Source organism: Oncorhynchus nerka, linkage group LG24 (genome assembly GCF_034236695.1).
Source record: "Oncorhynchus nerka isolate Pitt River linkage group LG24, Oner_Uvic_2.0, whole genome shotgun sequence".
NCBI classification, from domain to species: Eukaryota; Metazoa; Chordata; class Actinopteri; order Salmoniformes; family Salmonidae; genus Oncorhynchus; species Oncorhynchus nerka.
Window position 1 is genome coordinate 27,654,741 of NC_088419.1, and position 15,152 is coordinate 27,669,892.

The following is a 15,152-nucleotide window of genomic DNA, read 5'->3' on the forward strand; positions in this document are numbered from 1 at the left end:
GTGTTGAACTATATATCAAACAGGGTGTTGTACTATATATCAAACAGGGTGTTGTACTATATATCAAACAGGGTATTGTACTATATATCAAACAGGGTATTGTACTATATATCAAACAGGGTGCTGTACTATAAATCAAACAGGGTGTTGTACTATATATCAAACAGGGTGTTGTACTATATATCAAACAGGGTGTTGTACTATATATCAAACAGGGTAGTGTACTATATATCAAACAGGGTGTTGTACTATATATCAAACAGGGTGTTGTACTATATCAAACAGGGTGTTGTACTATATATCAAACAGAGTATTGTACTATATATCAAACAGGGTGTTGTACTATATATCAAACAGGGTATTGTACTATATATCAAACAGGGTGTTGTACTATATATCAAACAGGGTGTTGTACTATATATCAAACAGGGTGTTGTACTATATATCAAACAGGGTATTGTACTATATATCAAACAGGGTGTTGTACTATATATCAAACAGGGTATTGTACTATATATAAACAGGATGTTGTACTATATATCAAACAGGGTGTTGTACTATATATCAAACAGGGTGTTGTACTATATATCAAACAGGGTATTGTACTATATATCAAACAGGGTGTGGTACTATATATCAAACAGGGTATTGTACTATATATCAAACAGGGTGTTGTACTATATATCAAACATGGTATTGTACTATATATATATATATATCAAACAGGGTGTTGTACTATATATCAAACAGGGTGTTGTACTATATATCAAACAGGGTGTTGTACTATATATCAAACAGGGTGTTGTACTATATATCAAATAGGGTGTTGTACTATATATCAAACAGGGTATTGTACTATATATCAAGCAGGGTGTTGTACTATATATCAAACAGGGTGTTGTACTATATATCTATCAGGGTGTTGTACTATATATCAAACAGGGTATTGTACTATATATCAAAACATGGTATTGTACTATATATCAAACAGGGTATTGTACTATATATCAAACAGGGTGTTGTACTATATATCAAACAGGGTGTTGTACTATATATCAAACAGGGTGTTGTACTATATATCAAACAGGGTGTTGTACTATATATCAAACAGGGTGTTGTACTATATATCAAACAGGGTAGTGTACTATATATCAAACAGGGTGTTGTACTATATATCAAACAGGGTGTTGTACTATATATCAAACAGGGTGTTGTACTATATATCAAACAGGGTATTGTACTATATATCAAACAGGGTGTTGTACTATATATCAAACAGGGTGTTGTACTATATATCAAACAGGGTATTGTACTATATATAAACAGGATGTTGTACTATATATCAAACAGGGTGTTGTACTATATATCAAACAGGGTGTTGTACTATATATCAAACAGGGTATTGTACTATATATCAAACAGGGTGTGGTACTATATATCAAACAGGGTATTGTACTATATATCAAACAGGGTGTTGTACTATATATCAAACAGGGTTTTGTACTATATATCAAACATGGTATTGTACTATATATATATATATCAAACAGGGTGTTGTACTATATATCAAACAGGGTGTTGTACTATATATCAAACAGGGTATTGTACTATATATCAAACAGGGTGTTGTACTATATATCAAACATGGTATTGTACTATATATATATATATATATATATCAAACAGGGTGTTGTACTATATATCAAACAGGGTGTTGTACTATATATCAAACAGGGTATTGTACTATATATCAAACAGGGTGTTGTACTATATATCAAACAGGGTATTGTACTATATATCAAACAGGGTGTTGTACTATATATCAAACAGGGTGTTGTACTATATATCAAACAGGGTGTTGTACTATATATATCAAACAGGGTATTGTACTATATATCAAACAGGGTGTTGTACTATATATGAAACAGGGTGTTGTACTATATATCAAACAGGGTGTTGTACTATATATCAAATAGGGTGTTGTACTATATATCAAACAGGGTATTGTACTATATATCAAACAGGGTGTTGTACTATATATCAAACAGGGTGTTGTACTATATATCAAACAGGGTGTTGTACTATATATCAAACAGGGTGTTGTACTATATATCAAACAGGGTATTGTACTATATATCAAACAGGGTATTGTACTATATATCAAACAGGGTGTTGTACTATATATCAAACAGGGTAGTGTACTATATATCAAACAGGGTATTGTACTATATATCAAACAGGGTATTGTACTATATATAAAACAAGGTGTTGTACTATATGTAAAACAAGGTATTGTACTATATATCAAACAGGGTATTGTACTATGCCGCTGGGTATATCCAGTGGATCAGTATACCTCATAACCTCCAAGTATTTAAACTGCTGCGAGCTCTATAGAGACAAGTCGAAGGCAAAACAAGAAGGGGAGGCCGTGATCCTGGTGGATGAGACTGGTGGATGAGAGGACAAACTCAAACATCTGCCACCGATGTGACTCCCTGCCTGGTCCAACCAGGGTTGCACCCTAGACCAAATCAATTACTCTTGATTAGGGTAGTGTCAACAACGCAGCTAGCCTACCTCAGCAGTACTGTATCATTTTAATCATTTTAGTCAATTAGATTCTTGCTACGTAAGCTTAACTTTCTGAACATTCGAGACGTGTATTCCACTTGTCATTCAAATCTCCTCTGCATTAGCGTAGCCTCTTCTCTAGCCTGTCAACTATGTGTCTGTCTATCCCTGTTCTCTCCTCTCTGCACAGACCATACAAACGCTCCACACCGCATGGCCGCGGCCACCCTAATCTGGTGGTCCCAGCGCGCACGACCCACGTGGAGTTCCAGGTCTCCGGTAGCCTCTGGAACTGCCGATCTGCGGCCAACAAGGCAGAGTTCATCTCAGCCTATGCCTCCCTCCAGTCCCTCGACTTCTTGGCTCTGACGGAAACATGGATCACCACAGACAACACCGCTACTCCTACTGCTCTCTCTTCGTCCGCCCACGTGCTCTCGCACACCCGAGAGCTTCTGGTCAGCGGGGTGGTGGCACCGGGATCCTCATCTCTCCCAAGTGGTCATTCTCTCTTTCTCCCCTTACCCATCTGTCTATCGCCTCCTTTGAATTCCATGCTGTCACAGTTACCAGCCCTTTCAAGCTTAACATCCTTATCATTTATCGCCCTCCAGGTTCCTCGGAGAGTTCATCAATGAGCTTGATGCCTTGATAAGCTCCTTTCCTGAGGACGGCTCACCTCTCACAGTTCTGGGCGACTTTAACCTCCCCACGTCTACCTTTGACTCATTCCTCTCTGCCTCCTTCTTTCCACTCCTCTCCTCTTTTGACCTCACCCTCTCACCTTCCCCCTACTCACAAGGCAGGCAATACGCTCGACCTCATCTTTACTAGATGCTGTTCCTCCACTAACCTCATTGCAACTCCTCCAAGTCTCCGACCACTACCTTGTATCCTTTTCCCTCTCGCTCTCATCCAACACTTCCCACACTGCCCCTACTCGGATGGTATCGCGCCGTCCCAACCTTCGCTCTCTCTCCCCCGCTACTCTCTCCTCTTCCATCCTATCATCTCTTCCCTCTGCTCAAACCTTCTCCAACCTATCTCCTGATTCTGCCTCCTCAACCCTCCTCTCCTCCCTTTCTGCATCCTTTGACTCTCTATGTCCCCTATCCTCCAGGCCGGCTCGGTCCTCCCCTCCCGCTCCGTGGCTCGACGACTCATTGCGAGCTCACAGAACAGGGCTCCGGGCAGCCGAGCGGAAATGGAGGAAAACTCGCCTCCCTGCGGACCTGGCATCCTTTCACTCCCTCCTCTCTACATTTTCCTCCTCTGTCTCTGCTGCTAAAGCCACTTTCTACCACTCTAAATTCCAAGCATCTGCCTCTAACCCTAGGAAGCTCTTTGCCACCTTCTCCTCCCTCTTGAATCCTCCTCCCCTCCCCCTCCTCCCTCTCTGCAGATGACTTCGTCAACCATTTTGAAAAGAAGGTCGACGACATCCGATCCTCGTTTGCTAAGTCAAACGACACCGCTGGTTCTGCTCACACTGCCCTACCCTGTGCTCTGACCTCTTTCTCCCTCTCTCTCCAGATGACATCTCGCGTCTTGTGACGGCCGGCCGCCCAACAACCTGCCCGCTTGACCCTATCCCCTCCTCTCTTCTCCAGACCATCTCCGGTGACCTTCTCCCTTACCTCACCTCGCTCATCAACTCATCCCTGACCGCTGGCTACGTCCCTCCCGTCTTCAAGAGAGCGAGAGTTGCACCCCTTCTGAAAAAACCTACACTCGATCCCTCCGATGTCAACAACTACAGACCAGTATCCCTTCTTTCTTTTCTCTCCAAAACTCTTGAACGTGCCGTCCTTGGCCAGCTCTCCCGCTATCTCTCTCAGAATGACCTTCTTGATCCAAATCAGTCAGGTTTCAAGACTAGTCATTCAACTGAGACTGCTCTTCTCTGTATCACGGAGGCGCTCCGCACTGCTAAAGCTAACTCTCTCCTCTGCTCTCATCCTTCTAGACCTATCGGCTGCCTTCGATACTGTGAACCATCAGATCCTCCTCTCCACCCTCTCCGAGTTGGGCATCTCCGGCGCGGCCCACGCTTGATTGCGTCCTACCTGACAGGTCGCTCCTACCAGGTGGCGTGGCGAGAATCCGTCTCCTCACCACGTGCTCTCACCACTGGTGTCCCCCAGGGCTCTGTTCTAGGCCCTCTCCTATTCTCGCTATACACCAAGTCACTTGGCTCTGTCATAACCTCACATGGTCTCTCCTATCATTGCTATGCAGACGACACACAATTAATCTTCTCCTTTCCCCTTCTGACGACCAGGTGGCGAATCGCATCTCTGCATGTCTGGCAGACATATCAGTGTGGATGACGGATCATCACCTCAAGCTGAACCTCGGCAAGACGGAGCTGCTCTTCCTCCCGGGGAAGGACTGCCCGTTCCATGATCTCGCCATCACGGTTGACAACTCCATTGTGTCCTCGTCCCAGAGCGCTAAGAACCTTGGCGTGATCCCGGACAACACCCTGTCGTTCTCAAATAACATCAAGGCGGTGGCCCGTTCCTGTAGGTTCATGCTCTACAACATCCGCAGAGTACGACCCTGCCTCACACAGGAAGCGGCGCAGGTCCTAATCCAGGCACTTGTCATCTCCCGTCTGGATTACTGCAACTCGCTGTTGGCTGGGCTCCCTGCCTGTGCCATTAAACCCCTACAACTCATCCAGAACGCCGCAGCCTGTCTGGTGTTCAACCTTCCCAAGTTCTCTCACGTCACCCCGCTCCTCCGCTCTCTCCACTGGCTTCCAGTTGAAGCTCGCATCCGCTACAAGACCATGGTGCTTGCCTACGGAGCTGTGAGGGGAACGGCACCTCAGTACCTCAGGCTCTGATCAGGCCCTACACCCAAACAAGGGCACTGCGTTCATCCACCTCTGGCCTGCTCGCCTCCCTACCACTGAGGAAGTACAGTTCCCGCTCAGCCCAGTCAAAACTGTTCGCTGCTCTGGCCCCCAATGGTGGAACAAACTCCCTCACGACGCCAGGACAGCGGAGTCAATCACCACCTTCCGGAGACACCTGAAACCCCACCTCTTTAAGGAATACCTAGGATAGGATAAAGTAATCCTTCTCACCCCCCCTTAAAAGACCTAGATGCACTATTGTAAAGTGGCTGTTCCACTGGATGTCATAAGGTGAAAGCACCAATTTGTAAGTCGCTCTGGATAAGAGCGTCTGCTAAATGACTTAAATGTAAATGTAGTCACTGTCCAAAGTTAACAGCCCTGCTTATGGTGAGTATACCATCATGAGCCGGGTGTCTAACCCACTGACACTGCCTACCATAGACAACACTGTAAAGGGATACTACTTGCACACAGCAAGGATCCGTAGTTCAGACTCCTGGCAATGTACACATCGGGATATCTAGCACAAATGTTACCAAGTGTATGGGAGTCAATGGGCTAGTCAAATGGGTTTCCCTTCCCTGAAGAAACAGCTAGCTACACCACGAAGTTCATTCAGATTAACCAACATAGTAACAAACAGAGGAGCTCCTGTCAGAAAAGGGAGAGGGGAGAGGAGGGAGAGGAGAGAGAAGGGAGAGGAGAGAGGAGGGAGAAGGGAGAGGAAAGAGGAGAGAGAAGGGAGAGGAGAGAGGAGGGAGAGGAGAGAGGAGGTAGACAGAGGAGAGGAGAGAGGAGAAGGAGGAGAGGAGAGGTGTGAGCTGGAGGAGGTATGACAGGTGGAATATGATCTAGATGAAAGGTGACAGAATAATTCAGGGCATTAGATGGGGAGTCAGTGGGGAGTAGGGCAGAGAGGACCACTGACTAGATAAACACAGCCATAACCAATTGTGCATAAACACATAATTGAGAAATAAACAAAACACATTGTCTGCTTCCTGGTGGTACTGCAAAGTCCCAAATGTTCTTCTGTACTTATACTCACCTATTGAACAGCCAGTAAATCATGAGCAATATTTGTATCACCTTTATCATGAGTCAACCACAGCCCGTAGATCAGATAGCATCAGGCCTGTCCTTTTATCTCCCATCTGCTAGCACGCAGCTTAAGCTAACACACACCCCTTCCAGATGTGAGGCTCACTGAGACAAGGTGTCTGTTCCTAACATTCCCCTTATTTCCATTCTAAACACATGCACTCCTGACTCCTGTGTGTGTGTGTGTGTGTGTGTGTGTGTGTGTGTGTGTGTGTGTGTGTGTGTGTGTGTGTGTGTGAGTGTGTGTGTGTGTGTGTATGTGTATGAGTGTGTGTGTGTGAGTGTTATGAGTGAGCGTGTGTGTGTATGTGTGTGAGTGTGTGTGTGTACAGTTACCTGCGTAATCTCAGAGGACTTGAGGTGGTGATTGAGCCTGGCACTGTTTAAGGGTCTTCGGTCCGCTTGTTTGGTTGGGTGCAAGGTGGGGTGGTCGCTGGGTCAGGCTGGTGGGAGGAGGGTGAGGAGTGGGGGTTCAGAGATCAGGATGACCCCTTGGCCAGGGGGCGGAGATGACACAGACCACTGGAGAGAAACAGCAAAAAGAGAACCATTTATACACCCGCGGATGTCATAAAAATAAAAACCTGCCATAGAAAATCCAATAGACTGGTTCGGAATGGGCCAATGAATCAAACCAATTTTATCGTCGCTCTATCAATCTGCTTTTATTATTTAACAAAGTTTCAGCACTTTGGTCGGGCTCCATATGGTTAATGGAACACCACCTGCCAAAACGGTCCCAGAGGGGGCCTCAGACAATTGAGGCATACTGCCGAGTCATAGGGATAAGTTCATTATCCCAGATATACTACTGGGAAGAGAAGTATGGTCTCATACTGACAACACCCTCTCGGATTCAAGCAAACACAAGGACAGACACCTTGTATTATGTCCCTCTCTCCCGCACACTGTTGTGTGTATTGACGTCAAGTATAGAAGAGAAAAAGCACGTGTCATTTTACAGGAGGTCCACGTCAGCCTCTCCCATTAGAAGGACGACAGCTTTTGACATTTGGTATGGCGCTGTCACCGTGATAGTGTTGTATGGTACAATGAGCTCATATTTCATGGGATATCTAAGGTATGACGCAAAATGGAGAAATTGCCTGATAGAGCTAAGCTGTAACAATAGGCCTGAGCTCTTTCTACCATACATATCTCCCTCTGTTAGGAGAGGGTCGAATTGATGCTCTCTTTTCCAACCTGACAGCACCTGACAAATAAGACAAATGTTATCGGCGTAAAAGAGGAGCGGGCATAATTAGGTTGGTTGTTAATCTAAAGGACGGTGAGAGAGAGCGAGAGAACTTTCTTTCATCATCCTCCATGAAAATGCCAGCGTGAAACTCTGCTCGATCCATCCATTACCTCCTCGGCCTCGCTGACAAATCACAGATATTAAATTACCAGAGACCCAGGGAGCCAAGGCAACTGAAATATGGGAGAGGAGACACTATCTTTGTCTAATTCTCTTCCTCTCATCCTTTCCCTTTCTCTCATCCTCTTTCTTTCTTTCTTTCTCTTTCTTTCTTTCTTTCTTTCTTTCTTTCTTTCTTTCTTTCTTTCTTTCTTTCTTTCTTTCTTTCTTTCTTTCTTTCTCCTTCTCTCCTTTTCCCTCTCGCACTCTTTTCCTTTCTTTCTGGCTATCTGTAGCTTTCTCTCTCCCCTCTTTCTCTCTCACCCCATTTCTCTCTCTGACCACAGACTCGGCCCACCCTTCAGGGAGAGGGAAGATGTAATCCCATTGCTATGGTAAGGCCCCAGCCCTCGGCCCACTGGCTGGGTCTGATGCATGGACGCATTTCAATGTGATTTCGCAATAAAAGGGACCTCTCCCTGATTAAATACAGTATGGAGAGAGGCCTAAAAAACAACACTGGCCATAGTAAACTGAACTCAACCGCTCTGTGTTCCTCCATTTGATATGCGTTTTTATCCAGGACAGGGGTGGTATACTGGGCTGTTCATCTATTTTTACCTCAGAACCCTTTCCACTGCACTGGATAATACATGATTCATAGATGCAGGCTTTCTGAGAGGAAGCTGTGAAGTGGTCTATTCCTGATGGCAGGTAAGGTTGTTTTTTGAGATGTTCTCCTGGTCTTTATTTCGCTCTCTCTCTGACTCAGGATGCTGTGACTCAGACTTATGTAAGCTATGCCAGGCCAGAGGGCAGAGAGCAGGGGGCCAGGTTTCCTATCTCCGTGTGTCTCTATGAGTCTACCTCCTCCAGTAAGGTAGAATATTACCTCAGTTCGTCTGACCTAAGCCTGCTGGGCAGGGGTCCTTTGAGGCAAGAGGCACGATAACCCTTAACCTTTCCATGGGGATGCATCCTAATCTGCAGTACAACTCTCTCAGCAACAAAAGAGCATAGGTTAGCTAGCTTAAATCTAGCTATGTCAAATTCCACGCCCTGTTCCAATGCATGATTCCATCAGAAACAAAAATAAAGACATACTATCCTCTCTTTCACACAATGTAAGTCGATGTCCAAAAACGACAGTATAGTACAGCTAATCGAATCGATATGCCTAATGTACTGCCCTGAACTGTTGCAGAGTGTCTCAGAACACCAATAGATGACTTCAAGTTCATCACCCATAATTAAAAAGTGTTTCATGAATGTTTCTTATCCTCTTGGTAATAAGTCAAATCATGATCTATGACAGTTTATGGCACATTACGGAACTTGCCATGACTCAAAAGTAAAACAGTTGGCTAGCAACCAAGTACAGTATGCTATTGAGACACCAATGCATGTATCATAACACTAATGTCATTAGTCATAATTATAAATGTCTGTCATGGGTGTTATGTCAGGGTAATAAAAATGATAGTGTAGGGGTTGGGACTCTAATTTGTCCCACAGAACTCACTCAGAGATTGCTGCTCAGCCTAGAGGATTAGGCCTTATCTGCCTCCATAAAACTTTGATAAAAATATGTTTGATGAGGTCCCTGAAATTCCATCAAGTTGAAGAACATCAAAACAGAACTATAGAAATAGCAGAAGAACTATTCTGGATCTCTCTCTGCTATTTACCAGAAGATGAGCATCTTGCCAAGTCTGAGCTAGCCGAGCACTTGCGCCCAAACCAAACCCACGGGCTGTAGTCATACAGAATAGAGATGGATCCTCTTCTGAGAAGAAGTGAGCCATTTGTTTCAATGTGGGCCTGTTGGCAGCCTGTTTGCAGCCAGAGAGCAGGAGTTCCTCAGAGATTTGAGTAAGTGCTGTGATCATTGACTCCTAGTGGGAGAGCACTGCTCTGCTCCGGCAGCATAGGGGGCTATTCTTATCTCTAAAAATCACTATGTGGGCCTGTGAAAGATGCGCAGTTCCAAGGACGAACTTCCATGAAAAATACTAGAACAGCAAGGCTGTTACATATGCTCATCACTGCAACATCTCTAGTAATCTCTGAAACATCTGAACTGCATTTGTTAAAATAATTAGTCCTGAAAGAGTCACAGGAAACATCCTCTTACCTGTCCTGAAGTCCAACTAAAAAGGGAGCAATAACTGGAAAATGGAAACGAAAAAAATCTGTCCTTTATTAAAAATAGCAAACTTCCAGTTTCATACATTCTTTCCAATCCATTGGCTGTGGTTAGATATCCACTAAAAACAAGTTCCATGTTTACACTGTATGTTCTGCGGTGCAAAAATAGCGACCAGTATTATTTGTGCAATAATTCATCCTCCCTCCTGCCTACTGCAGTGGCGCAGTCAGGAAGAAGCCGTCACAGCTACACTCCTTATTATTGTCTCCATCTCACAGTGCAGGAGAATTTAATACCATACACATTATGGTACTTTCTAATCCTGATCCGGGCCCTGCATTTCTCTGAAACACCAACATCTTCCTGAGGAAGAACAAATCCAGTCACGCTTGTCTGACAGCAGGACTGTAGCTGCAGTGGCGTCGACGCGTGGCAAGGATGGATGCACCAGAAAGACCCCCGCCACTCTGAACGTAACAACCCTCTTATGTAATCACTAAATTCTTAAACACTTGTTTCCATTTAAGTGCCGCTTTAACTCAATAGAAGATACAAGTGCATTGTTTGGCTACGGTATAAGACGGGACACGTACGAGACAAACTGAAGAAAGCAGAGCCTGAAAAAACACTTCCGTAAAACTTTTTTTTTAAATCTACCGCAACCATCACAATTGCGGTACATTGGACAATGTTTATTGTGATGGCCTCAAAAAAACAGTGGCTGACAACCACTGTCTCGGTTTGAACTGAACTAAACTGAACTGGGGGTTGGAGATGACCCTCCTGCTCTTCTCCGCTTGCACAACATTATTCAGCTGATAAAAAATGTATGCGTAGTAATACAGGAGAGTTAGTGGGATCATTGGAAGTGGCATTAAGAAGCTAAATGTATCACAGTGTGAGGTGCCCTGAGGCCACCGGGCCTGTCATCACCTCCTGCCCTACTCCCCCTCCTCACCCCCACCCCCACCAACGGGGCTGAAACCATGGGAACAGACGAGCGCCCTGTCAGGTGCACCTGCATCGGCCTGACACCTCCTCTACCCTAGACGACAAACGTCCCCTTCTCTCTCACTCCATGCTTCTCTCTCTCTTCTCCTGTCCTCCTCTCACTTTCTCTCCCCTCTCCTTTTCGCTCCTCTCCTCAGCCCAGAAACAGTCAGCCCTCCACAGCACATGTTGGTTTAAGTCCTATTCACCAGGAAAACCAATGGCTGTCAACCTCCCTAACACAATCCCATAATGTAGGGGCCAATTAGGCTATATAATGGGCTGGAGTGGCAGGGACGCAGGGTTGACAAAGCTCCCGCTGCCCGTCCTCGCCACGTGCTCTCTGACACATTTCTTTGGCATCAGTCACGGCCTCACGTCTGCCCTGTGGCCTTTTGCTCGGAGAGAGAACAGCGGAACTCACTGCACACATACATGCTCCTGGGGGAACAAAGCCCCCTGTGTGTTTCAGTACCCTCTCTCTCTGTGGCTATGTCTCTGTCTTTCCCCCTTCTCTCTGTGGCTATGTCTCTGTCTTTCCCCCTTCTCTCTCTGTGGCTATGTCTCTGTCTTTCCCCCTTCTCTCTCTGTGGCTATGTCTCTGTCTTTCCCCCTTCTCTCTCTGTGGCTATGTCTCTGTCTTTCCCCCTTCTCTCTCTGTGGCTATGTCTCTGTCTTTCCCCCTTCTCTCTCACTCCATGCCCCTCTCTCTCTGTGGCTATGTCTCTGTCTTTCCCCCTTCTCTCCATGCCCCTCTCTGTGGCTATGTCTCTGTCTTTCCCCTTCTCTCTGTCTTTCCCCCCCCTTCTCTCTGTGGCTATGTCTCTGTCTTTCCCCTTCTCTCTCTGTGGCTATGTCTCTGTCTTTCCCCCTCTCTCTCTCTGCCCCTCTCTCTCTGTGCTATGTCTCTGTCTTTCCCCCTTCTCTCTCACTCCATGCCCCTCTCTCTCTGTGGCTATGTCTCTCTTTCCCCCTTCTCTCTCACTCCATGCCCCTCTCTCTCTGTGGCTATGTCTCTGTCTTTCCCCCTTCTCTCTCACTCCATGCCTCTCTCTCTGTGGCTATGTCTCTGTCTTTCCCCCTTCTCTCTCACTCCATGCCCCTCTCTCTCTGTGGCTATGTCTCTGTCTTTCCCCCTTCTCTCTCACTCCATGCCCCTCTCTCTCTGTGGCTATGTCTCTGTCTTTCCCCCTTCTCTCTCACTCCATGCCCCTCTCTCTCTGTGGCTATGTCTCTGTCTTTCCCCCTTCTCTCTCTGTGGCTCTGTCTCATGTCCCCCCTCTCTCTCTGTGGCTATGTCTCTGTCTTTCCCCCTTCTCTCTCACTCCATGCCCCTCTCTCTCTGTGGCTATGTCTCTGTCTTTCCCCTTCTCTCTCACTCCATGCCCCTCTCTCTCTGTGGCTATGTCTCTGTCTTTCCCCCTTCTCTCTCACTCCATGCCCCTCTCTCTGTGGCTATGTCTCTGTCTTTCCCCCTTCTCTCTCACTCCATGCCCCTCTCTCTCTGTGGCTATGTCTCTGTCTTTCCCCCTTCTCTCTCACTCCATGCCCCTCTCTCTCTGTGGCTATGTCTCTGTCTTTCCCCCTTCTCTCTCACTCCATGCCCCTCTCTCTCTGTGGCTATGTCTCTGTCTTTCCCCCTTCTCTCTCACTCCATGCCCCTCTCTCTCTGTGGCTATGTCTCTGTCTTTCCCCTTCTCTCTCACTCCATGCCCCTCTCTCTGTGGCTATGTCTCTGTCTTTCCCCTTCTCTCTCACTCCATGCCCCTCTCTCTCTGTGGCTATGTCTCTGTCTTTCCCCCTTCTCTCTCACTCCATGCCTCTCTCTGTGGCTATGTCCTGTCTTTCCCCCTTCTCTGTGTGCTATGTCTCTGTCTTTCCCCTTTCTCTCTCTCTGTGGCTATCCATGCCCCTCTCTCTCTGTGGCTATGTCTCTGTCTTTCCCCCTTCTCTCTCACTCCATGCCCCTCTCTCTCTGTGGCTATGTCTCTGTCTTTCCCCCTTCTCTCTCACTCCATGCCCCTCTCTCTCTGTGGCTATGTCTCTGTCTTTCCCCCTTCTCTCTCACTCCATGCCCCTCTCTCTCTGTGGCTATGTCTCTGTCTTTCCCCCTTCTCTCTCACTCCATGCCTCTCTCTCTGTGGCTATGTCTCTGTCTTTCCCCCTTCTCTCTCACTCCATGCCCCTCTCTCTCTGTGGCTATGTCTCTGTCTTTCCCCCTTCTCTCTCACTCCATGCCCCTCTCTCTCTGTGGCTATGTCTCTGTCTTTCCCCCTTCTCTCTCACTCCATGCCCCTCTCTCTCTGTGGCTATGTCTCTGTCTTTCCCCCTTCTCTCTCACTCCATGCCCCTCTCTCTGTGGCTATGTCTCTGTCTTTCCCCCTTCTCTCTCACTCCATGCCCCTCTCTCTCTGTGGCTATGTCTCTGTCTTTCCCCCTTCTCTCTCACTCCATGCCCCTCTCTCTCTGTGTCTATGTCTCTGTCTTTCCCCTGTCTTTCCCCTCTCTCTCCATGCCCCTCTCTCTCTGTGGCTATGTCTCTGTCTTTCCCCCTTCTCTCTCACTCCATGCCCCTCTCTCTCTGTGGCTATGTCTCTGTCTTTCCCCCTTCTCTCTCACTCCATGCCCCTCTCTCTCTGTGGCTATGTCTCTGTCTTTCCCCCTTCTCTCTCACTCCATGCCCCTCTCTCTCTGTGGCTATGTCTCTGTCTTTCCCCCTTCTCTCTCACTCCATGCCCCTCTCTCTCTGTGGCTATGTCTCTGTCTTTCCCCCTTCTCTATGTCTCTGTCTCCATGCCCCTCTCTCTCTGTGGCTATGTCTCTGTCTTTCCCCCTTCTCTCTCTGTGGCTATGTCTCTGTCTTTCCCCCTTCTCTCTCTGTGGCTATGTCTCTGTCTTTCCCCCTTCTCTCTCACTCCATGCCCCTCTCTCTCTGTGGCTATGTCTCTGTCTTTCCCCTTCTCTCTCCTCCATGCCCCTCTCTCTCTGTGGCTATGTCTCTGTCTTTCCCCCTTCTCTCTCTCCATGCCCCTCTCTCTCTGTGGCTATGTCTCTGTCTTTCCCCCTTCTCTCTCTCCATGCCCCTCTCTCTCTGTGGCTATGTCTCTGTCTTTCCCCCTTCTCTCTCTGTGGCTATGTCTCTGTCTTTCCCCCTTCTCTCTCACTCCATGCCCCTCTCTCTCTGTGGCTATGTCTCTGTCTTTCCCCCTTCTCTCTCACTCCATGCCCCTCTCTCTCTGTGGCTATGTCTCTGTCTTTCCCCCTTCTCTCTCACTCCATGCCCCTCTCTCTGTGGCTATGTCTCTGTCTTTCCCCCTTCTCTCTCACTCCATGCCCCTCTCTCTCTGTGGCTATGTCTCTGTCTTTCCCCCTTCTCTCTCACTCCATGCCCCTCTCTCTCTGTGGCTATGTCTCTGTCTTTCCCCCTTCTCTCTCACTCCATGCCCCTCTCTCTCTGTGGCTATGTCTCTGTCTTTCCCCCTTCTCTCTCACTCCATGCCTCTCTCTCTGTGGCTATGTCTCTGTCTTTCCCCCTTCTCTCTCACTCCATGCCCCTCTCTCTCTGTGGCTATGTCTCTGTCTTTCCCCCTTCTCTCTCACTCCATGCCCCTCTCTCTCTGTGGCTATGTCTCTGTCTTTCCCCCTTCTCTCTCACTCCATGCCCCTCTCTCTCTGTGGCTATGTCTCTGTCTTTCCCCTTCTCTCTCACTCCATGCCTCTCTCTCTGTGGCTATGTCTCTGTCTTTCCCCCTTCTCTCTCTCCATGCCCCTCTCTCTCTGTGGCTATGTCTCTGTCTTTCCCCCCCTTCTCTCTCTCCATGCCCCTCTCTCTCTGTGGCTATGTCTCTGTCTTTCCCCCTTCTCTCTCACTCCATGCCCCTCTCTCTCTGTGGCTATGTCTCTGTCTTTCCCCTCTTCTCTCTCTCTCCATGCCCCTCTCTCTCTGTGGCTATGTCTCTGTCTTTCCCCCTTCTCTCTCTGTGGGCTATGTCTCTGTCTTTCCCCCTTCTCTCTCCCATGCCCCTCTCTCTCTGTGGCTATGTCTCTGTCTTTCCCCCTTCTCTCTCACTCCATGCCCCTCTCTCTGTGGCTATGTCTCTGTCTTTCCCCTTCTC

The 15,152-nt window shown here is 47.3% G+C and overlaps 1 long non-coding RNA gene across 2 annotated transcripts in view; it reads right to left on the reverse strand.

The window, feature by feature from the left end:
• Positions 1 to 15,152, reverse strand: part of LOC115119695 (uncharacterized) — a 98,502-nt gene that overhangs the window by 7,666 nt on the left and 75,684 nt on the right. For both annotated transcript variants that reach the window (XR_010460868.1, XR_010460869.1), the window contains one exon: positions 6,878 to 7,063. This is a non-coding gene — a long non-coding RNA (uncharacterized LOC115119695). The remainder of the gene's footprint in view (positions 1 to 6,877; positions 7,064 to 15,152) is intronic.